The following is a 24,305-nucleotide window of genomic DNA, read 5'->3' as shown; positions in this document are numbered from 1 at the left end:
GATCACTGTAAGAAGAAAATGGTGAGCTTCTGAGAGGAAATGGCTGTGAGGTTAGTATGTAATATTCATGTACAGCTACATCATGTGTTCATTTTAAATAATTTTACTCACTTCAGGTTCCCTTTAAAGAGGAACTACGTTAAAAAAAAAGACAAAAGTGCTCAATTTTTACAATTATGTATAAATAATATAAATGATTTAGTCAGTGTGTGCCCATTGTAAAATCTTTCCTCTCCCCGATTTACATTCTGACGTGTATCACATGGCAACATTTTTCCGTCTGGCAGGTGATATCAGCGGAAGTAGCTGCTGCTTGCTTTTTTGGCAGTTGGAAACAGCTGTTATTTCCCACAATGCAACAGGGCTCCCACAATGTGATGTCAGCACCATGGTCCTGACATCACACTGTGGGAGAGCTTTCACCACAATATCAGCCATACAGGTGTCCCTGATGACAGAAGGAAAAGATTTCTCATGGGAAAGGGGGTATCTGCTACTGATTAGGATGAAGTTCAATTCTTGGTTACGGTTTCTCTTCAAGTATCCCTTTAAAGTGCACCTGGACTGTGAGAGATATGGAGGCTGACCTGTATTTCCCTTTAAAGGACAACTGTAGTAAGAGAGATATGGAGGCTGCCATATTTTTTTTTTCAAGCAATACTAGCTGCCTGGTTGTCCTGATCCTCTCTCTAATACTCTTAGGCTACTTGCACACCAAGACGTTGCGTTAGGTGCTACGTTAAGGTCGCATAACGTGCACCTAACACAACGTATGGTGCTTCAAGAGCCGACGGTAGAGTGAGCCGCGTTAGGCGGCTCGATTCCTATAATGTCTCCCAGAGTGGCGCTGATTGGCCAGCGGGTCCACGTGATGCGGAGCGAGACACTCCGCATCACGTGGTCCCGCCGGCCAATCAGCGGCCGCCAGTGCAGTGAATATTAAGTAGCCATGTGCGCGGCTACTGTAGCTGGCTCTCCCCGCCTCCTCTCCGCCCCCCACTGCACATGTGCAAACAGTCTAACGCCGTGTGTGTAAGCAGCCTTAGGGCTTGATCACACTGCAGGCGTTTTCGACTTTTTTTTTAGGGATGCTCATTCGGATTCCGCGAAAATGCAATTTCCGAAATTCCGATCGGAATTTGCATTTCCGCATCGGAATGCGGAAATCGGTAATGCAAGTGTGTTAGGCGGATTTCCGCCGGAAATCGCGGAAATTCTGCCAGAATTTAACATCGATTTTCTCAAAAACTATAAGGTCTTTTTGAAAACTTTTTTTTGCATCTTGTTCACAAGATTCAGTTTAATAAACCCTGAAAATTTGGTGTTTTTAGGACTTAGGGCTCGTTTCCACTATTGCGGTGCGGAATCGCCTGGATTCCACCGCTGATGAAATCGCATGCAGGTGCAATTTTTACGCGTTATTTTACGCGATTACGCATGCGATTTCGCATAGGGAAGGCTATATGCGTTTTTAACCATGTCACTGCCTGTGTTCATTTACATTGGTTCCTATGCGGAATCGCACGCGTAATCTTGTGAAATAACGCGTAAAAAAACCGCATGCGATTTCCCTATTAAATACATTGCCTGCGATTCGCATGCATTCCACTCTCAGGCGAATTAGTTGGCTCTTTTGTGCGTTTTTTCACCGCTCAAAAAAACGCACATCACCAACGCAACAGTGGAAACCGGCCCATTCACTTGCAAACCATGTGCGAATCCGCATGCGTTGGATTCTATCGCGATGCGGATTCGCGATAGTGGAAACGAGCCCTTACGGAGGCTTTGCTATTTACCGCTAAAGTCGGTGGATTTTTACTGTAAAGTAAAATGCAGAAAATCAGCATCTGCCCATTTTCTGCATTTACATTACAGTAAAAATCCGCCGACTTTAGTGGTTAATAGCAAAGCCCCCGTAAGTCCTAGAAACACCAAATTTTGAACAAGATGCAAAAAAAAGTTTTCAAAAAGACCTTATAGTTTTTGAGAAAATGGATGTTAAAGTCGGGCGGAATTTCCGCGATTTCCGGCGGAAATTCCGCATTGGAATGCAGAAATTGGTACCGGAAAGCGGAACCGTTAATTGGCAATGGCGGAATGCGGATTTACCGCGGAATCGGAAATTGGCATTTCCGACCATCCCTACTTTTTTTCACTCGCCTGTGGTTTTTCAAAACACCCCCCGACCGTGTGTCCAATACATGTGTATGAGAAGGTTCATATCAGCGCGGGTCGTGCGCGGTGTGGCTAGGAAAGCGGTGTGTGTTCCTTTTTCAGGGCGATTCCGCCTCAATGGAAGGTATAGGAAAATCTGCGAACGTGTACAAAAACGCGCGTTAAGGCAATTGCGTTTGCGTTAGCGTTATTAAGAATAAATACACTACAATACATACATGTATTCTTTTCCGGGTCAAAGAGTTAACTTCATGACTTGCGTCAGGGAGTGAATTACAAAACCACTCGGAAAAAGCGCTTAGAAAACGGCTACGCACAAAAACAAATCGCCCACCCAATCGCCGGGAGTCGGGGAAAAAAAGACCTCTCTAAAAAAGAAAAAAACAGACGCGAACGGAACGCAATGTGAACAAGGCCTTAGCCATAGCCCCTGAACAAGCATGCAGCAGATCAGGTGTTTCTGACATTGTCAGATCTGACAAGATTAGCTACATGCTTGTTACTGGTGTTATTCAGACACTACTGCAGCTGAATAGACCAGCAGGGCTGCCAGGCAACTGGTACTGCTTAAAAGAAAACAAAAAAAGTGGGTCTCCTGAATAATTGCATTCTACCACGTGTCACTACAGCGTCCTTTTAAAGGTAGCCCTGCAATGTTGTTAGAATTTAAATCGATGTATTGAAATGTTCAGTGTAATGGTTTCTAATATCGATTTTATACACAGCCTGCAGCTTACCCCATTCTCACTTGTATGGATGTAAATGTATAGATCAGTGTGTTCGCTGGTATATCAGACGTCCTCCTGATCACACCTCCCTATCAGCTGACACCCCACAGAAGCGCCTTGCTCTATTTTTGACGTGTCAGAAAAAAGTGTTGATGTGAATCGCCGGTTATAGCGCCAGTCTGTTGTGCTCGGATGCCGCTGCTCGGTTTCCAGCAATGGGCGGTGGTTGTTTTCTAGAAATGATCATCTTTATGTTTGGGGCTGATTTATTAAGGAGAGGGAGAAGCCAAAGTGACTTTTTTTTTTAATGCGCCTCCTATAAGGCAGCAAAAAGATTGTGGGCTTGTTCTGGGTCATATCGGACCATTGTGAGGATCTCTGCAATCTGACAGATAGTGATGTGTGAGTAATCCTATGTTAAAGGACACCTGAGGGATATGGAGGCTTGCATGTGTCCTTTAACCCTTTAGCAGCCAATTTATTTAGAGGCTTGTACGTGTTCCAGGCCAATTTATTTTAGCACATTTTTTAAATTTCTTATTTGTTACATTTCCCTGCTTCTAACTAGTACTGCTGTAATGCGTATTTATGGCTACTTGTCACTAGGGGGCAGTGTAAGACAATAATAGAGGACTTCTGCTTTCAGTTTCTATATTTTCTGCTAGTAGAGAGAGATCAAAGCATTTCAAGAATTTACAGCGACAACAGATATTTGTAGAGTGTTTTTCTCCTATAGGAATAAAAGGACATAAGCATGGCTCAGACCAGTAATTGGTTGATTGGCAAATTGTGGTACAGAGGAAGAATTCTGTAACTCCGCAAATGCCAGGCTAAACAGGTGGCTACAGCAGGATGAGTTCTGCAGACTGAGGTCATAAGCAGTGCACTTATTTTAAACAAGATAACTCTATTGAAGTTGTTAATGGGTTAAAACCGTGATCTGCAAACTTGGCTCTCCAGCTGTTAAGGAACTACAAGTCCCACAATGCATTTGCCTTTATGAATCATGACTGTGGCTGTCAGACTCCCGCAATGCATTGTGGGACTTGTAGTTCCTTAACAGCTGGACAGCCAAGTTTGCAGATCACTGGGTTAAAGCAATGCACATTGTCTGGCTGTCCTGCTGATCCTCTGCTTCTAATACTTGTAGCCATAGACCCTCAACAAGCATGCAGATGATGTGTTTCTGACTTAGGTTTGACTGCATTTGCCCCATGCTTGTTTCAGGTGTGTGATTTAGACACTATTGCAGCTGAAGAGAGCAGCAGGACAGCCAGGCAACTGGTATTGTTTAAAAGGAAATGAATATCAATATAGCTTGCATAAATAAACTGATGCTTAGCTGCTCCACACGGATCAGGAAAGACTCTGAAGATTGTGTTTGTGCAGGTTTAAAAAATGAGAAACAACTGTTCCTGCTCTGTGCAGCTGAATACTGAGACAGTTGGAGGACGCACCAGTCTGAGACAAATGACAGTAACATTAAATTGCAAGAACATTTGTATAGCCCTTTTAAAGGACAACTGAAGAGTGAGGTATATGAAGGCTGCCATGTTTATTTCCTTTTAAGCAATACCAGTTGCCTGGGTATCCTACTGATCCTCTGCTTCTAATACTTTTAGCCATAGACCCTGAACAAGCATGCAGCAGTTTAGGTATTTCTGACATTGTCAGATCTGACAAATTAGCGGCATGCTTCTTTTTGGTGTTATTCACTTCTGCAACCAAACAGACCAGCGGGGCTGCCAGGCAACTGGTATTGTTTAAAAGGAAATAAACATGGCAGCCTCCATAGTCTTCCTACTTCATTTGTCCTTTAAGAGTTTTTTTTTTTTTTTTTTTTGTGAGGCCGTGTGAAATATCACTTTAAAGATAAGTTCTTGCGGTGGTTGTTTGCAAGAATCCCCTCACAATAGTAGGAACACCAAGATTTACATTACTATTAAAAACATCCTTGTGATCCTCAAAATGCAAACACTTGAGAAGTCCCATGAAGTGGACAGTAATACACTGAACCCTATGAAATGATCCCCCCCCCCCCTGTGTTCTCCTGTGTCCCTGCCAGCTGGCTGGTGTGCACGTGCCTAACATAGAACTGTCCCTCTACCTATGCCCTGGTGTCACCTAACCCTGAACCATCTCCCCCCTGGTGACACCTGAACCAAACACCAATCCCCCCACCCCAGCTATGCAAATCCAAAATTTATAGGGAACCTGAGACAAGAAGCATCTCAGGTTCCATACTTACTTGGGGCTTCCTTAACGCTAACCTGAACTAAAAATGAAAAGTCAAAATAAACATACACACGTCACACTTACCTCCCGTGTAGTCAATCTCTTTCTCCTCTCAATCATCAATCTCTTTCTCTTCCCCTGCGTCCTGTTTGTCCGCTGTGATCAATGGATTTCTCCATCCTCCATTTTGTAAATGGCCATTACCCCATAACAGCTTTCTGGTCAGCACACCGCTATACTGTAATATTCATTTGCATGTACATCATGTTATTTTAAATCATTTTACTCGCTTCAGGTTTCCTTTAAAGCCGCTCATCCCTCGCCATCTCTCCAGGTGGCTCCGGTCGCCGGCAATTCAGCCCGGGAGTCAGGCCGAGTTGCGCTTTCTTGCGCATGCCAGGCCAGGTGCACTCCATCAAGCTCCCTTACCTGGGAGAAATCTGTGCCTGCGCAGTACGCTCCCAGGGAAGGGAGCGCGCCCATCCGGGCTCTGTATGCGTGACGAAGCCTGAGTTGGCAAGGCTTTCTGACTGAATTGCCGGGGACCGGAGCCATCAGGAGAGACGCCGAGGGACGAGCAGCCTTATAGCAGCTTAATGAAGCCCCAAGTAAGTATAGAACCTGAGACGCTTCTCGTCTCAGGTTTCTGTTAAATAGCGGGAAGACCCGTTGCCTAGGCCTGAACGATTTTAGGAAAAAATTGAATTGAGCGATTTCAGTCCAAAATTACGATTTCGATTCACGATTTCCTTCAAAGCAAGCTTTGTTCCCCCCCCTTTGTGCCTGTCCCCCCTCTGTCCCAGTCTCTCTTTGTGCCCCCTTTGCCTCTTCATGCCTCCTCTGGGTCTCTCTCTTCCCTCCTTTGTGTCTCTGTGCCCGCTCTGTGTCTCTCTTTGTGCCCCCTCTGTGTCTCCTGTGTCTCTCTCTGTGCCCACGCTGTCTCTATCTGTGCCTCCTCTGTCCCCCAAGCTGGACCAGTTCTGGACATAGCTTCAAGCATGAGTCCAGCAATGCCCATCTATCCACTTTGCCTCCTGCAGGCTCTAATGCACGGCATGCTTCCTGTATGTCATGTGACATACAGGAACCTGGAGTTTTGCCAAGCGCAAGAGGCGGCAGAGGGCGATAGAAGATGGAAGGTATGTCCAACGCTGCGGGCACTGGGACTTTGGGAAAGTTTGAAGGCGCTTCTTCAAACTTCCTCATGTGGAAATGACGTGATCGCGATATTCGCCACTTTGACAATTCTGAAATTGTGATCTTGGTGATCGCGATTTCGATTTAAATTCGATTTATCTTTCAGGCCTACTGTTGCCCGCTATTTTATCGGAAACCTCCCTGTGCCTAAATTTCCTTTCATTGCCACAAATCGCAGCTTTAATAATGGGAGTCTATGGCGGCACCATTCTTTTCTGTTTGGATTTGCACTTGCTGTGGTGAAGGGGTTCAGTATAAGCACACTAGCCCTCCAGAATGAACATCTAGCGATAACCACCCCCCTGTGCATGTTGCCACGCTGTTACACGATCACCGATCCCTCACGTATTCGCTCGTGTTCAGTTACTTCTTATGAAGCAGCTCATTGTCACACAGACTTTTATTGCCTCTTGTGCTCTCCGCAACCTGTGAGGATAAACAAATGATCTATTCTCATCCTGCGCTGGTAATTAGGAGACACATGTTGATATTGCATGTAATACCTCTGAGGTGACTCTGCGGGTGGCTGTGTTTGTTGTCTTGAGACATCCCTGAGCGCGGGTTATGCAAGCAGCACATGTGCGCTGGGATCATTTTCCTATTATGAGCGGTTGTTATGATAGGGCTAATGTAGATCTCAACAGGCTCACTGGGGCAGAACACACTGCAGCTACTGTGTGGTGTAGGCATCGTATTTTTACATTCACACAGGATGTGGGGTTTTATTGCTGTGCCTCTTTCCCTGCCCAGTATTTACATTAAAGCAAAACTGAAGTGAAAATAAACCGATGAGTGAAACAGTTGTACAGTGGTTTGCAAAAGTATTCGGCCCCCTTGAAGTTTTCCACATTTTGTCACATTACTGCCACAAACATGAATCAATTTTATTGGAATTCCATGTGAAAGACCAACACAAAGTGGTGTACACGTGAGAAGTGGAACGAAAATCATACATGATTCCAAACATTTTTTACAAATCAATAACTGCAAAGTGGGGTGTGTGTAAATATTCAGCCCCCTTTGGTCGGAGTGCAGTCAGTTGCCCATAGACATTGCCTGATGAGTGCTAATGACTAAATAGAGTGCACCTGTGTGTAATCTAATGTCAGTACAAATACAGCTGCTCTGTGACGGCCTCAGAGGATGTCTAAGAGAATATTGGGAGCAACAACAAGATGAAGTCCAAGGGGGCCGAATACTTTTGCAAACCACTGTATTTACAGTATACTATTAATTGGATTTTCCGGAAATCCCATAGTCTTTGAATTTAAATGTTAAAATCTGCCTTAAAGCGGACCTGAACTCAGAACTTCCCCTCTGCTCTAAAAGATAAACAAATGCTTTTCTTTAATGGATAGTATGCTGTTGTTACAGGTGATATGAATCTGCAGTGTCTACTTCCTGCTTTCATGGAAGCAGACATAGGGTTAACATCCTGTGTTTACAAATTAGCTGCTCTGCTGAGGCAGCCAGCTAATGCAGCTGAGAGATCAAATTACTACTTGAGAAAAGTCACAGATGAGGGGGATTAGGCAGGCTAAACTCTCTAAATACATACAAGGTGCATTTGCCGGTATCTGTTTTCCCATCTGCCCTGTGCAAGAGTTCAGGTCCACTTTAATGCCTGGGACCCACTGGTAGCGCTTGCCAATCAGCAAAGCTCTAGACCAGTGGATCCCTATGGGGTGATCCCACACGCATTGTTACATTGCAGCTTGCAGCATTTTGGGAGCGATCCCGGAGCAGTTGCATCCATGGCTGCAGTATTAAAATCGCAATTGCTTAGGGAACGGCTTTGAAATTGCATCACGATTTGCTGCAAAGCGCCGATAGTTACAATTGCTAAACACTGTAAAAAATGCTAAAAGCAAGCTGATCATGCTGGCATCAGTAGTGTCTGAATCACACACCTGAAACAAGCATGCAGCTAACCCAGTCAGACTTCAGTCAGAAGCATCTGATCTGCAGCATGCTTGTTCTGGGTCTTTGGCTAAAAAGCATTAGAGGCAGGGGATCAGCAGGACAGCCGGGCAAAGGGCATTGTTTGAAAGGAAATAACGTCAGCCCTCTTACTTCAGGTGCACTTGAAATTTATTGGGGGGGGGGGGGGGGAGGGGTGGTCTTACCAGGTAGCAAAACTTGATGTCAGCCCAGCCAGCGATATGATCCATATAGGCTAGCCATACAGCACAGCATCCGCAATCCGCGCTGTGACTGATTATCTTCCCTTGCTGATGAACAGAAGAGGTTGGCCACAGACACCCCCACAAGCTGCTGATTGGACATGTGTGGAGCATAGCACAGTGATGTCATCATTCTGCTGTTCTCTCCTGTAAGCCAACTCTCACTGATAGACAGACAGTACTGTGTGATGCAATAGTTCATATTGATGTTTTTTCCCCCCTATAGCAGCATCAATACTGCTGTGCAAGACATTAGGTGCAGCTGATACAGAGAGAGACTCCATTGCTGATATACTGCATATGTAACAGTGATTTTTCACAACATAGCTGGATTAGATTGTGGTTTTGTGTTTCCATATTCCCTGGAGTTAGTTACAGCAGAGACCCGTATAATTGGAAGCCTAGTCCCCGGCAGGAGTGATGCTGCAGTAATTGTGGCAGAGTAGCGGATCACCCATGTTGCCTGGCTGTGGAGAGGTGCCAACGTGGTGGTTATCTTGTAAAATTCACCGTCTGACTGCCAGATTTATGGAGAGAGATCTGTTTTCTGTGACTAATCAGCTCCATTCGGGAATGAGACTGACAGAAGAGAAATCTTTTCCTTGTACGTAATGATATTTTCTTGGTGGGCTAGAAGGAGACCCTCTGAAAAGCAAGTTACAGCTTTAACGTGTACTTACAATCTGGATGTCTTAAGGAGGAAAGACAAAGGGCATTTTTTATATTGTTATTCAAGGCAGGATTTTATACATACCATATGTTCTCCCTATAATTTAACCTTAAAGCAAATCTCCACTGTGAAAAACAAAAGTTAGAAAACTTTTATCCCACTTTTTATCTAACTTTTCATATCCCAATCAGAGCACTATCTGCAAGGAGTTGGTATGTTCTCCCCGTGTCTGTGTGGGTTTCCTCCGGGCACTCTTGATTCCTCCCACATTCCCACATTCCAAAAACATCCAGATAAGTTAATTGGCTGCACCCTAAATAATTGTTCCTAGACTACGATGGACATATGGCTATGGTAGGGATTAGACTGAGAGCTCCTCTGCGGGACATCTAGTGACATTACTTATATACACTCTAAAGCACTGCGGCCGATGTCTGCACTTAAAGTGGATCCGAGATGAAAAACTAACTATAACAAGTAACTTGTCTACTATAGCTTATCTAAAGTTTACATAGTTTACACAGCATATCTAGCTGCAAACAGCTTCAAAAGTTTATGATTATTTACTACTGTGATGCAATGAGGGCAGCCATGTTCTGTTTGTCACATTGTCACAGGCTGAGGGCTGGATATGCTATCAGCTTGCCTGTGTGTAAATTCAGTCCCCTCTCCTCCTCCCTCCTCCCCTCTGCCTCTGAAATCTCTGGCTAGTAACCTCCTCCTGCCCAGACTGAGCTCCCATAAGCCCTTGCTACAGTGCCAAGGCATAAAGGAGCTGTGTGTGGGGCTTATTGTTTAGTTTATAGGGAATTAGAATATTAAAACAAAGTATTTTTGCAATGAGTAAAAGTTTTTATCTCGGCTACACTTTAAAGAGACACTGAAGCGAAAAAAAAATTATGATATGATTTGTATGTGTAGTACAGCTAAGAAATAAAACATTAAGATCAGATACATCAGTCTAATTGTTTCCAGTACAGGAAGATTTAAGAAACTCCAGTTGTTATCTCTATGCAAACAAGCCATTAAGCTCTACGACTTTCAAAGTCATGGAAAGGGCTGTTTTCTGACTTTTATTATCTCAACTGTTAGTTAATTTTTTACTTTTCCTCTCTCTGCCAGAGGAGAGGTCATTAGTTCACAGACTGCTCTGAAAGAATAATTTTGAATGCTGAGTGTTGTGTAATCTGCACATATTATAGAATGATGCAATGTTAGAAAAAACACTATATACCTGAAAATAAAAATATGAGAATATTTTCTTTGCTGCTAATCTTCTAGTAATTATTCATAGTACACAACCAATTCATTATATCATATATATTTTTTTCGCTTCAGTGTCTCTTTAAGGCAGATCTCAACTGTGAAAAACAAAAGTTAGAACACTTGTTTCCGGGGTCAAACTCCAGTCAGAGCACTATCTGCAAGGAGTTTGTATGTTCTCCCCGTGTCAGTGTACGTTCCTCCGGGGGCACTCTTGATCCCTCCCACATTCCAAAAACCTACAGATAAGTTAATTGGCTGCACCCTAAATAATTTTCCTGGACTACGGTGGACATTTGTGGACAAGGTCTGCACATAATAATAATAATAATAATAATAATAATAATTAAAAAAAATCAATCATACCCATGGAGAGGAAGGACTCTGGTTCCCATAGACCCATCCCGTTCATCATCTCTCTGTCCTCCGTTGAAATGCTGCACAGTTGGGAGTCACTGTAAAGCTTAGTAAGAAAATGGGGGGCAGCAGTAGAACGAGGGTAAGGAGACAGGACTGGGTTTTTTTTCCCCACAGTCGCTTCTGTATTACTTTAAGCTACGTACCCACACTAGATTAAACTCGACCGCCCCTGTCAAGAATCTAGTGTTTGTGTATAGTGATTCCTGATTCTCCGATCAGCAGGACAGCCATGCCAATGTGCTTTGTTTAAAATGGAAAAATATGGCAGCCTCCATATCCCTCTCAGGTCAGTTTTCCTTTAAAGTCAACCTGAAGTGAAACTGCGCTGATGAGACAAACCATACCTAACCTAATCCTCAATAGGAATCTCCTTGGTATTTTGGTTTCAGGAGTCACATATCTAGGTTTAAAGATCACCCTGTTTCTTACACAACTGCTCAATGTCTTAAAGCGCATGATGTAGTACTAGCCCTACTTAGAAATTGTCTGAAGTCCCTTTCTGTTTTCCAGTACAGCAAGTGTTAAAAAAAAAATAAAAAAAAAATAGCTCTGTCATCTGTGCAATTTTGCTTGTGGGGCAGCTTGCCAAATTTAGTCCCTGACAATGAGAAAAGGCTTGTAATAAGGTTTTATCACTGATTCCCCTTCTGAGGACACTTACCTAGGGAGGGGGAAGCCTCTGGATCCTAATGAAGCTCCCCCCCCCCCCCCTCCTCCGTCCCGGCGATCCATCGCAGGATGTCCCCGAAACCACAGCTGATAAGGATGTCGGCTGTGGTGCAGGTGCAGTGGCGCCTGCAATATTTACCTTTTCCCTTGCTCCAGCACAGACGCTGTGGTGGCTTTCTGATCGGGCTCAGGCAGAAATAGTCGAGCCCGCTCTGCTGCTAGAGTCACCTGCACAGTAGAGCGGACCCAATTGGGCTAAGCTATTTCCATCTGAACCCGATCGGAATGCCGCTACTGCGTCTGCGCTGGAACGCGATAGGTAAATACTTAACCTCCCCAGTGTACTGGTGCTGACGGCCCTGGATCGCCGGGACGGAGGCTTCCACCCCCCGAGGTAGGTATGCCCAAGGAGGGTTTTTTTTCTTACAGATTTCTTTTAAAAATTAAACTGAAATCAAACATTTGAGATGCCGTTCTGTGTTACCTTTAGTAAAACTCATACAGTGATCACATCAGGTTTGCTTTAAAGTGATGGAAATAATGTACCGTATATAATCACAACTAAGCCAACCCGTGTATAAGCCGAGATACCCACTTTCCCTCAGAAACCAAGAAAAAGGGATGGACTAACATACAAGTCCCCTTCCCAATATAGCCCGCTCCACAGTAGCCAGTACAAGTCAGCCCCCCTCCCATAGCCAGATATTCCCCAAGGATGGCACAGCTGTGTCTCAAGATGCCACTAGATGGCATCATAGATATGAGACACAACGATTGCCACACAGGAAGAATCCCCGATCATTGCACTGCTGACACGTTGCTTGCACGCTCCGCTCCACAAGCCAGGGGACGCAGGTAGTCTTGAGCAGGGCACTCTGCACACTATTGATGTGGGGGAAGGGGGGGGGCATGGACACTGTATGAAGCCAGCTGGCAAGAGCAGAATCACTAGTGCAAGATCCTTATGCTCCTCTGCCAGTAACGAAACGTGCTCCATCTGTTCTGTTCCCTGATTCGCTTATAAGCCGAGGGGGTAACTTTTCAGCTCATTTTTTGTGCTGAAAAATTAGGCTTATACGCGAGTTTATAAGGTAATTGCGTGTTGGGTGGAACATTTTTGCGACTTTGTTTCCCTATTTTTTACACAATTGCGTTGAATCTGTTACTTCTGCTCATTACATATGCATGCTTTGCCTCATGTTAATTACATCACAAGTCTGTTGACGCTGCAGGCACCCTATGATGATTTTCAGAGCTGAATAATGAATGGTTATTTACAGGGACAGTTTCTATAACACACTGGAATATGCATATGGTGTTTTGCTTTTTGTATGCCGGGTTAAACATTTTTTTTTTCAGCCTTCTATAGCTGATTGAGCAGCCTGGGGTTTGGCCGAGTTTGTGGTTCGGGCCATTTTAACAAGAGTTTCTGCATGCTGCATTTACTTTACGCACTCTTAATTGGTATGCGGATATAGTGCAATATGGGAGTCTGAGGAGATTTTACATGCAAACTGGGGCTTAGAGCACTTCATAAACTGGCTGGCTTAGCTCAGGCTGCCATTCACATGTATAAATAGGAGACTGTGGGTAGTATTCTCAGTGGACAGGGCTGTCAGAGCCTGGAATCTACAAATAAAGTTTGTTCAGGAGGAAGGGAATCTCCAACTCAATACAGGAGTTGCTAATGGCCCAGTCTGCATTTCAAGCGCGGCGGCTGCTGCTCCGAGCAACGTACACATGTATGTCGCATCTCCCCTTTCACCTCGAGACAGAGCAGCCAATCAGGCGGGGTGATGTATTGGAGGAGGGACCATGGCTTCGTCATTGAGACCAATGATTAGAGTAGAAGCAGGAGGATGCCAGGGGACCTTACGGGCTATGGGGAGGTGGAGGAATCTCTATGTAAGTCCCGATTTCTGTTTTTTTCTCTACTGCGCAGAGTTCTGAAAAGCTATTTTTAAACATAAGATGGAAAATTATCTCCTAGGAGAAAACTTGGGAGAAAACTGAATTTATTAGGGGTCATGGTGTGTTTAAAAAATGACTCTGGCCACAGCCATTCTGTGAAGTGGGCCGGGGTGAATACAAGCGTGAAATTTAGCTGATGTTTTGCACAAAACTGCTGGTAGAAGTGTATGCCACTTTGAGATACAGATTATGACACTTTTTTGAAATGAGCCCCTGGTAAAGGTTTGCTTTAAAATAAGTGATCATAATGTTTGCAGCATCCTTCTGAGACGAACACTAGGAATCCAGCGCAGGAGATTTGGGTGCAGGTGGTGCCACCATAGACTGTAATGGGAATTACAGATATAGCGGCGCACAGTTTGTAACTTTGGCGCTGTCATAAGACTGAGCTGAAGTTACTTTTAAAACGCTGTAATTCGGCCGCCAGCAATAGCCAGAAGCCGGATTACATCATTCCCCCACTATCTACGTGGACCTGGAGGGGAAATAGTAATTAACACCGCCGGGACATGTGCAGCAGCAGGGTAAGCCAAATATCGGCTTTATCCTGCGGCCATTTCTTTTGTACGCTTCTGAGACCCTCTGGCCAGCAGCAGCGACCCCCACAAAGCTGGCCGGCCTCATGCCTCCTCACTGCGATCCCAATGCTGGGAGCGTTCTGCGCATGTGTATTTTCTGAAAATCTCGACTGCACAGATCGTGGTCATTGTGCGCGCGGCTAGGGGCAGCGCACGGGCAATAGCCGTTGATCGGCCTGCTTTGCGGGGGTCGTCGCTGCTGCTCGGTGCAGGGACTTGGAAGGTTGGCGTGGGCACAGGATGACTCTAGGGGGCTGCAAGAATCCCCAGGTAAGTTAAACTGATTTTTTTTTTATAGTTTTAGTAACCCTTTAAAGCATTTTTAAAGTGATTTGCGATTTTCCTATAACTTGCATTGAAGCACACTCGCCCAAAAAAAGGTGTAGGGACCCGCATTTGCGATTGGGGAAAAAAAAGCCTCACGTGAGTACACTAACATAGGATTTCCTTACACAAGCTTTTAGAAACGCTAGGGATTAAAAAAAAAAAAAAAAAAATGTTTATAGTGTGAACCAGCCTTAACTTTTTCTGATTGTAAACTAGTTGCAGTGTGTGTGTGTGTGCAGTGCGTGCCAATCCAAAGACATAACAAAAGTTGTTTAGGTGATACCTTTAATGACTAACTGTACAAGATTCCTTTGCAAGCTTTTAAAACGTTAAGTTTCTTCTTCAGGCATGTTTCAGAGCTGCATCAGAACCATACCTGCAGTGCGTGCTGATCCCTATTTGTAATACCTGCTTGTAAAAGTCTCACTGCTTGGGAGGTACTCCTTCTCCCCTTCCACATCATTTTTAGCTAAGCTCCACCCACCAAAGAAAACCGCTTTTTCTCTGATGCTGTGAAAAGCATGATGAGATTTCCTATGCTGCTGTTCATGTTGCCTAGCAACTGGGAGGGATGATCAGCACACAGGACAGTTGGAACTGTGTCTTATGCTCCGTCACCTTCTTTCAACCAAAAAGATGGCTGACCTCATGAAATCAAACATTTCCCTGCTCTTTTAAAAGGTGTGTGTGTGTGTGTGTGTGTGTGTGTGTGTGTGTGTGTGTGTGTGTGTGTGTGTGTGTGTGTGTGTGTGTGTGTGTGTGTGTGTGTGTGTGTGTGTGTGTGTGTGTGTGTGTGTGTGTGTGTGTGTGTGTGTGTGTGTGTGTGTGTGTGTGTGTGTGTGTGTGTGTGTGATTATATTACCTATCTATTGTAATTAACATAACTAATGTAACTTAATGACAGTGTGTTTGTTTAGGCTGAAGTTCCTCTTTAAGGCTTGTTCATGAAGAACCAAACATCCCAACCTTACACAGAACCAGAGATCCCATCTTTAGTTCTTTGTGTATTCTGATTGGAAAGTGACGTAGTCTCAGGCTGCACTGCAGTGCCATATCTCACCTTTAGGTGGCACCCAAGAGGCTAAAATGGCCAGAGAAACACCATCAGCTGGTTGGGGAAGTCGCCCTAACAGATTGCCAGTCTCTATAGGAATCCTTGTTAATGTGTCTTGATTAAAATCCTAAACAAAGGCGAGTTATCAGACGGTTACATAGCAACCAATACGATTTCTGAATGGCTGCTAAGTACTGCTCAGACAGATTTAAAGGGAATGTCACAAAGCTAAAAACCTGTCTCAAGAAGCACTAGAAGCTACCATGTGTGTCAGGGGTGGGATGCTTCCATGAGAAGCTAGTCACACTGGTGGTGTTGGGGTTTATACAAATTCTATTTTTTTACATTTTTTTATTATATTTATTTCACACACTGTGATAACTGATATCATGGTCGCGCTAGCGTTTTGTGCGCGTTATAATTCGTGTAGCGTTCTTTTGTGTGTAATCGCGATCTTTTTTGCGCACTTTTGTGACATTTTTTGCGTGAAAAATGTTACGCACATTATAACGTGCGCAAAACACTAGCACGACCGTGATATCTGTTATCACGGTTTAGTGAATCAAGCCCTAAAACCGCTTGTGCAATGATTTCCTATGAGCGTGTTCACATACGCGCGTTTCGAGTTTATTAAAATCACAAACACTCTACATGTACCATTTTCTGAGCATTGTTGCTATAATGGAAAGTATAGGGAAATAGCAAAGCACTTGAAAAAGTGCTTTGAATTGCGATTTCCCAATCGCTTGTATGAATAAATACATTGTATTTATTCTTTTCCGGGTCAAAGAGTTCACTTCTTGTCCGACGTCAGAAGTAAATAAACTAATCGCTCAGCAAAAGCGCTTACAAAAGCGCTTTTCTAAACGCAAAGCGCAGGGAAAAGAGCTTTGAAAGCGCTCTATAAATCGCTCAGCACTTGTGATAGCATTGGGGGTTTATAGCATGAACCAAGCCTTACAGGTGAAACTCCAAAAATTAGAATACGGTATTGTGCAAAAGTCCATTTATTTCAGTTCAGTTCAACTTAAAAGGTGTAACTAATATATGTAACCGACTCATTACATGCAAAGCGACATATTTTAAGCCTTTATTTGTTATAATGTTGATTACGGCTTACAGATTTTAAGAAACCCCAAATCAAAATCTCAGACAATTAGAATATCGTGAAGAGGTTCAATATTCTTGGCTCAAAGTGTCAGACTCTCATCAGCTAATTCCTCCAAAACACCTGCAAAGGGTTCCTATTTCATATATTAGTTTCACCTTTTAGGCCTCTTTCACAGCGGGACGTTAAAGTCGCACGTTATAAAAAATTATAACACCGACTATTACGCACAGCAATACAAAGTCTGTGCGACATTCACAGTGCACACGTTGCGTTGTGTGTAACGTGTAGCAATATTTAGAGAGTGCTGCATGCTGTGCGTTTAGCAATACATTTGCTGCGTTATGTCGGTTGCACATGCTCAGTAATGTTTTTTTTTTTTTTAATGTATACATGTTTTTTTTTTTAAAGTAACGCATGCACCGTTTTCGTTCCATGACTATGCGATGAATACGGGGCACCAAGAGGCACATAACGCAGTGCAAATTAACGTCCAATATCATAACCTACATGCGCTGTGTTAGGGGCACGTTGTGCGACTTGAACGTCGCATTAAACGCAACGTCCCACTGTGAAAGAGGCCTAAAGTTGAATTACCAAACTAAATGGACTTTTGCACGATATTCTAATTTTTCAAGTGTCACCTGTATAGTGGAATGCAGTAAATTTTTCATTCAGGATACCTACTTGAATCTTTGAATGTAGTTTGAGGGCTTATTCACAGTGGGACGTTGCGTTGTGATGCGCCGTTAAAGTCACAATGCAGCATTACAACGCAATGCAGAAAAGGTGGTAACGCACATTAATGCTGTGTTACCGTCGCATACAGTAGGTACAGAAAAGCATACAGGCAATGAAAAGTATGCTTCCCTGTACTTGATAACGTGTGTGTGTTTAGAGGTAATGCACTGCAGCAGTGTGTTACCATAACGCTACGCATTACAATGCAACACTAACATCGCACTGTGAACGACCCACAGGATTAGCATTGCAGTGCGGTAAGCTGCGTTATAAGTTTATAAGGCAGATCCGCAACGTCCCACTGTGAATAAGCCCTGAATCAGACTGAGAATCTTTCACATGGTCAGTTCTAGCAGAGTGCATGTCTGGGAGCCTTGGATACGATCTACTCCTGCAGTGTATGGAGCGGAGTCCTGCGTACTGCCTATGCATGTTCAGCATGGGGCTGTCAGCTCTCCCACACTAATCACAGTGAAGAGATATTGCTGTTTCCTGACACTATGCTCTGGGAGGGTAACTTATGCTGCAGTGTAGACAGAAGCCAGGTGCTTGCTGCTTTACAAGTCTTGGAGCTGCCTTACCCTCTCTCTATTTTTGGGGAACTCTAGCAAATGGCCTTCCTGTTTGGCTGGAAGTGCTGTAATTTCCAGTGTCTGAGGAGCATTTTGATGTTCTCAGACTGTATAATTACACCTCTCTCAGCGCTGTACTGATGGATAACTGATGGAAGAAACGCTTCCTGACAGATTTACTGTCCCTCCACGGATTGAAGATTCCTTTGCTGGTGCGGCCGTTTGTCCTTTGGGAAACCTAACAGACTGTGAGCAAAGTGGTCTGACTGCTCTTCTGGTTTATGAGGTTGATTATTGGCGTTTAACCTGCTGTTTATGCCGGCTAAATACCTCCAACGCTGGAGAGTCAACTCCTTCTTCCTTCCTCGTAAACCTCGGCGGAAGAGACCGAGCACATGATCAAAACAAGCATGATAGAAGTTTTTTTTCAGCAAGTTCAGTGTGTATTATTAGTATTATTATTTATATAGCACAATCATCTTCCATAGCGCTGTGCATAGTACATAACAAATATTGGGGAGCATAGATACATGAGACGTTCAGAACTCTGTACAGTCAGGACATCCAGCAGTAAAGATACATACATAGTTTTATGCGCGGTTAAGTCGGCTGAGGTGGGATGATAACTGACTCCGCTGACAATCAGGCAGCCGGCAGCCCCCAACTTGTGAACGATCCTCCAGGTGGATCTACGCAACCCCAGTGATGCCAATCCCATTGTTCGTGCCCCTTCCCTGCCCGCCGCCTGATGTCATACACGCTCCGGTTGTCATCCTTCCGTGTAGCAACACAGCACGTCATCGGCTACACAGCTGCCATGTGTGTGTTCTGCTCGGCCCATTAATGTCGCCCAAGGGTCCTGATCCCCGATGGCCGGCATACGGTTTCACTGTGTACGCGACCTAAGTGTAGAGCGTGTTGGACACTCAGCAAGTCACTTCTCTCACCCCCCCCCCCCCCCAAAAAAAAAAAGAAAGTTTCCAGGTTGACAAACCGCAAAAAAAACAGTTTTGCCACTATTTTTTGACCTGTGTTTGCAAAAAGAGTCTTGGAGGTGAGGTCATAAAATGGACTACAACCACTTTAGAAAGGTACAAGGTTTGTAGCTAGAGCCTTGCTTTAACCCCACCTGGGGTAATGCCCCGGCTGCACGCAGGAAGACAACACTATAGCTGCACGCAGGAAGGCAACACTGTAGCTGCACGCAGGAAGGCAACACTGTAGCTGCACGCAGGAAGGCAACACTGTAGCTGCGCGCAGGAAGGCAACACTGTAGCTGCACGCAGGAAGGCAACACTGTAGCTGCACGCAGGAAGGCAACACTGTAGCTGCACGCAGGAAGGCAACACTGTAGCTGCGCGCAGGAAGGCAACACTGTAGCTGCGCGCAGGAAGGCAACACTGTAGCTGCGCGCAGGAAGGCAACACTGTAGCTGCACGCAGGAAGGCAACACTGTAGCTGCACGCAGGAAGGCAACACTGTAGCTGCACGCAGGAAGGCAACACTGTAGCTGCACGCAGGAAGGCAACACTGTAGCTGCACGCAGGAAGGCAACACTGTAGCTGCACGCAGGAAGGCAACACTGTAGCTGCACGCAGGAAGGCAACACTGTAGCTGCACGCAGGAAGGCAACACTATAGCTGCACGCAGGAAGGCAACACTATAGCTGCACGCAGGAAAGCAACACTAGCTGCGCGCAGGAAGGCAACGCTGTAGCTGCGCGCAGGAAGGCAACGCTGTAGCTGCACGCAGGAAGGCAACACTATAGCTGCGCGCAGGAAAGCAACACTAGCTGCGCGCAGAAAGGCAACGCTGTAGCTGCGCGCAGGAAGGCAACGCTGTAGCTGCGCGCAGGAAGGCAACGCTGTAGCTGCGCGCAGGAAGGCAACACTATATTACTCGTGTTTCTCTGTAAGTTCACGCTTTAATTTATAATGAAACATTTTCTTTTCCAGGAATCTGAATTATTGATTCGCAGCCCCAAAACACATTTTCATTAGAGCAGCGTCCTTGAGTCGCTCCCGCAATTAGAGGGTATTTTGTATAAAATGGTTGTGGGGTATTATCCTCCTCCATGTGAGATCAGTCTGGGGGATTACAGCAGAGATATTATACGGCAGGCAGCGCGGGGCCGCCAGGCTGTTCAGCAGAACACGTCCGCAGGGCTCGCCCCAGGCAAAAGACGAGAAGAGCACTTTAATTTTATCTCGGCTCTGCAGAAGGCTTCAGGACTTTTGGGATGAGCGATCCTGTTTGTCTTTTTTCATCTAAACCGTCTCTGTGCTTCAGAAAATATTCCTTTAAAGGCTTGTTGTGGAAGTTTTAGGAGCCTCATTAGCGGTGATTGTGTACTCACCCGTGATTAGCAGACTCCGCCGCAGCCCTGTGCTGTGCGCTAACAGCCCACAGGAGTGTAAGAGTGTCTGCGCTTCCTGCTTACAGCATGATGGAGTGCAGGGCTGGCTGCGCGGCTGCTGATGCATGCTGGGAGATGTGGCGCTAGAGTGGCTTCTTGTAGGTAAAGATAAATGTCAGGAATACTGTAGTGCAGCTCAGTGAATGAGTAATGCCATGCGAGTTAAAGGGAACCTGAAGTGAGAGGAATACAGAGGCTGTAATCTTTATTCTCTTATACACCATGCTGGTTGCCTGACTTCTGTGCTGATGCTCCGCCTCTAATAGTTTAAAGAGGAACTGTAATCAAGAATTGAACTTCATCCCAATCAGTAGCTGATACCCCCTTTCCCATGAGCGATCTTTACCTTTTCTTGAATAGATCATCAGGGACGTCTGTGTGGCTGATATTGTTGAAACCCCTCCCACTGTGTGATGTCAAGACGTAGGTCCTGACCGTTTCCTGTCTGTGAATCTCGTTGCATTGTGGGAAACTGCTGTTTCCAACTGCCAGGCAACTAGTATCTCTCTGTGTGCATATGTATATCTTTAAAGTGGACCTGAAGATAATTAAAAACAAAAAAAAAAACACGAAAAATTTTTTTCACTTACCTTGGGCTTCTGCCAGCCCTACCCCCCCTCCCCCCCCCCCCGTACCCTCGCAGGTCCTCATCGCAGTACAGTTTCGGTATCGCCGACTTGTAAGTCGATGGCCACTCACATTGCCGCGATAGTCCTGCGCAGGCGCAGCACGAGAAAACCTTGTACTGCGCCTGTGCAGGACTCTCCCGGCTACATGAACGGGAGCGAGAATGATCGCGGCCAGGGCCACACAGGTGCAGTGGACGGTGACTGGCGATACCGAAACTGTACCGCGGAGGTACAGTTCAGGTCTGCTATCCATCTTCAGGCCTGCTTTAGAAAAAAAACAACAAAAAAAACTAAAAACAACCTTTTAGCCTATCACATTGCTAGGGGGTGTGGTTATAGATAATGGCAGTTGGTGCTGTTTTTTCATGTCTACCAGTAGTAAAGATGATTACCTGCAGGCTGATTGTGGATTAAACAAGATGAACATATTACATGGTGAATATAAATCCTTTCTTGATCTCTATTTTTTCACTTCTCACTTTGCAATGTATTGATTTATTTTTTCCTTTGTTCAATTAAGTTCCTCTGGCCCAGAATGAACATGCAGTTTGGATGCTGTGACTGTGGTGTGACTCTGCTGGCTGCATGCTTGTTGTAGGTGTGTGACTTAAAAGCCAAAAGCTCAGCTTGACAGCCAGGGAACAGGCATTGTTTATAAGAAAAGGGAGATGGGAGCCTACACCCTTTACTTTAATTTTTATTCATCTTTCATGTTTAAAGAGACACTGTAACATCAAAAATATCCCCTGGGGTGTACTCACCTCGGGTGGGGGAAGCCTCCGGAACCTAATGAGGCTTCCCACGTCCTCTGTCCCACGGGGGTCTCGCTGCAGTCCTCCGAACAGCCGGCGACAGACCCGACAGCCTGTTCAATATTTACCTTTGCAGGCTCCAGCGGGGGCGCTGTGGCTGCTTTCGGCTCCAAAGTAGACGGAAATACCCGATCTCAGTCGGGTCTGCTCTACTGCGCAGGCGCCGGAGACTTGCGCCTTACGCAGTAGAGCAGACCCGACGGCGATCGGGTATTTCCGCCTACTTCGGAGCCGACAGCCGTCGGAGTGCCTGCGCAGGAACCGGGAAGGTAAATATTGAAGTCACCGCTGTACGGAGGGCTGCAGCGAGACCCCTGAGGGACGGAGGACGGTGTGGGAAGCCTCATTAGGATCCTGAGGCTTCCCCCACCCGAGGTGAGTACCCCCCAGGGGACGTTGTGACGTTACAGATTCTCTTTAAACCATCTCTGTTTTCTATTGCGTCTTGAATCGTGTGTACTCGGCATAATGCAACCATGTGATGGATATATAGAACTTTGTGACAAAATCTCTGGTGAATCTACTGTGTGTCCGATTATTGGCTTAACCTCACTGCAGAGGAACACATGGTCCCAGGAGGATATTTTTTATGTACAGTGCCTAGCACACAAATAACTATGCTGTGTTCCTTTTTTCCTTTCTCTGTCTGAAATAGTTAAATATCAGGCATGTAAGTGGCTGACTCAGTCCTGACTCAGACAGAAAGTGACTACAGTGTGACCCTCACTGATAAGATATTCCAACCATAAAACACTTTCCTAGCAGAAAACTGCTTCTGAGAGCAGGAAAGATAAAAAGGGTCAATAGTTCATAGAATTTAGATCTGGCATACTTCAATAAATGTGCCATTGAGCAAAAACAATAAAAGTTAAAATTTAAAAAGTAGATTTAAACATAAAATAAAACTGTGGAATATCTTAAAAAGTCATTTTTAGTAGACGGAAGATAGATACAATCGTTTATTTAATTCGTTTATTTTCGCCTCGGGTGTACTTTAAGATTGTTTTAAAATCTATTAAAAGTTAAGTATGTTGAAAGAAATGCCAAAGAAAACCTCAGCTGCACAGAACGTTGTTTTGTACTATTAGCCAGGAGAAACGAAAATTAGTAGAAAAAACAAATTAATCATGATAGCGAGATTCAGCCTTCTCGTTTTTACAGAGGTTAAACCCTATGTACTCCCATCTAATCAAAGACACTGTGTACAGATGAAATGCAAATGATTACAAATGTACCGGGTACAAGATAATGAGTGCTGATTAGCAGAAATGTGTGAGGAGTTTAGTAAAGCAAATTTAAGGTAGCTGTACCCATGTAGACATGCGGCAATCAGATCAATCCCTTTCTGATCAGAGAAAGATTGGCTTCTTCCACACACTGCACATGGAATCTATCAAATAGCAATGCTATGGGCTGTCGATCTATTACTGCTGCGCCTCTGCTCCCGATTGATCGAGATTTTTCAACTGGTCCAATTGATGCATTCAATGTGTTTGTGTATGGCCTGCGTTAAATTGGACCTGACCTTTTATGCACAGGACAGAAAGAAATGCACCCTGTAGGTATTTAGTGAAATTTGCCTTCTTAAAACAGAAGGAAATTTGCAATAATTCAGCTATAAGTGAACATTTGTGGTTACCCACAATGCACCACTACGGAATATGCAAATTATCTTTTTTCAGGGGCAAAAATAAATAATTTGCATATTCAGTAGTGGTGCATTGTGGGTAACCACAATTGTTCACTTATAGCTGAATTATTGCAAATGTCCTGTTTTAAGAACGCAAATCACACCAAGCATTGCTTATTAGTAGCAGGGATTTTCAGTCTCTTTTAACCCCCTATACATTCCTAGTGGGTTGGGTCACCCCGAGCTGCTTGGTTACTAATTCCCCCTTATCTATGACTAATCACAAGTTGTAATTTGATCCTGGAATAAACCTTCCTGTTTTCATGGAAGGAGACGTAGGGTGAACATCCTGTGTTTACAAATTACCTGCTCTGCCAAGGCAGCCAGCTGACACAGCTGAGATCAAGTTACGCTTGTAATTAGTCACAGATGAGGGGGTGGTGGTTACTATCCAGTGCTTTCCCTCTGCGCAGGTAAGTATCAGAACTAAAGTGAGTTTATCACTTAAAGAAAAATGCCTGTTCAGGACTAGCATGTACCATACCTAGCCTAGAGAACTTACACACCGTAACCTGAGACCTGTCCATGTTACCAGAGCTGTGCTCAGCAGATCTCAGCAGAGCGCCTTCCCCTGGGAACTTCTCTTCAAGTGGTGAATGGTTCGTGCTGCGACTTGTTAATAATTCCCTTCCTGTTTCCTGACACCATTCATTTTTAATGCTGTGATCTTGTAAGCGGGATCACAGCAGCTGCGAGAGCGTTTTTCCATTTTTGTCTCATTCAGGACAGAAACATCCTGCGAGAATCGCAGCCGGCAGACTTTACGTTGTCACGGCGTGAGCGATGGCGTGGAGGCCGTCCAAACTCTTCTCTACTCATGTCTTTGTGTGTCAGGGAGCTCTGAAGCATCCTCGCTGAACCTGCTGT

General features: G+C 44.8%; 1 protein-coding gene across 8 annotated transcripts in view; it reads left to right on the top strand.

The window, feature by feature from the left end:
* Positions 1 to 24,305, top strand: part of TIAM1 (TIAM Rac1 associated GEF 1) — a 497,838-nt gene that overhangs the window by 143,169 nt on the left and 330,364 nt on the right. The window contains exon 1 of one of the 8 annotated variants that reach the window (XM_068270616.1): positions 14,993 to 15,097. The exons of the other annotated variants lie outside the window; for them this stretch is intronic. The gene's annotated coding sequence lies outside the window, so the exon portion shown is untranslated. Of the gene's footprint in view, positions 1 to 14,992; positions 15,098 to 24,305 lie in introns of those variants that run through there. 8 annotated transcript variants of the gene reach the window in all.

This window comes from Hyperolius riggenbachi, chromosome 2 (assembly GCF_040937935.1).
Source record: "Hyperolius riggenbachi isolate aHypRig1 chromosome 2, aHypRig1.pri, whole genome shotgun sequence".
Classification (NCBI taxonomy): domain Eukaryota; kingdom Metazoa; phylum Chordata; class Amphibia; order Anura; family Hyperoliidae; genus Hyperolius; species Hyperolius riggenbachi.
Note: the sequence above shows the minus strand (reverse complement) of the source record. Positions and strands in the feature narration are given on the sequence as shown.